Source organism: Dermacentor silvarum, chromosome 6 (genome assembly GCF_013339745.2).
Source record: "Dermacentor silvarum isolate Dsil-2018 chromosome 6, BIME_Dsil_1.4, whole genome shotgun sequence".
Lineage (NCBI taxonomy): Eukaryota > Metazoa > Arthropoda > Arachnida > Ixodida > Ixodidae > Dermacentor > Dermacentor silvarum.
This window is the reverse complement of record NC_051159.1, coordinates 176,138,875-176,139,713: the sequence shown is the minus strand read 5'-3', so window position 1 is coordinate 176,139,713 and position 839 is coordinate 176,138,875.

The window sequence follows — 839 nt, the reverse complement described above, 5'->3', positions numbered from 1 at the left end:
CAGTTTTTACATTTTGTCTAAGCGACTATTACACGCTTCTTTGCAAGGTTTGCGACTCGCTTGACTTTATTAGCTGGTATCATTGTATGATCACAAATGATACAGAGTTCAATCAATCATATTTATTTCGGCATACTGGTACATTTGTAGCACAAACTGCTGGGGGCACAGACTAAAAGCCACAAAAAGCTTAACAAAGTCTGTACCAGATAATTGCACCTTTACAGAGGCAAAACTAAATGTAACAATGTACAATGGCAATACATGTAAAATACAATGCTAACAGTCCAGGAACTAACACTGAAAAGAAATGCTTTTTCTCATCAGAATTATTCAAAATTAGTAGAAAAAGAAATAACTGCTCTACAGAAACAATGCTAATGGTTTAGAAGAGTAGGCAACATATATTAGTTGATCAGTAGAGCCCTTTCTTCTGACAGCTCCTTCTTTTAAAGCGAAAATTTCTTTGCGTACCCCCCTGCTCCTCTCTTGCTGACCGTGGCTGCCACCTGCTGCAGCTGCTGCTGCTCGTGTGTTCTCGCCGAATAGCTCAAACACTGCTGCGGGATGGCAGCGCTACTTCGCTCGCAGCAGTGGAAAGTAGAGGGGGGGAAGCTGCCTGCACATGCGGGTTGTTGGCTGCTGGTGGAGAGGATGAGGGGGCCGCAACACAGAGAGCTACAATGAGATTGGAGAGAGGGCACCGGAGGAGATGGCCTCATGTTGCACATGCATTGTGCCGCCTGGCAACAATGTGGCCCGTCACATCTGCGCCTTCAAGATGAGCTTGGGTACCCCAAACAAATGACACAGAAAGCCAGCTTGCCTCTTTCAAACCT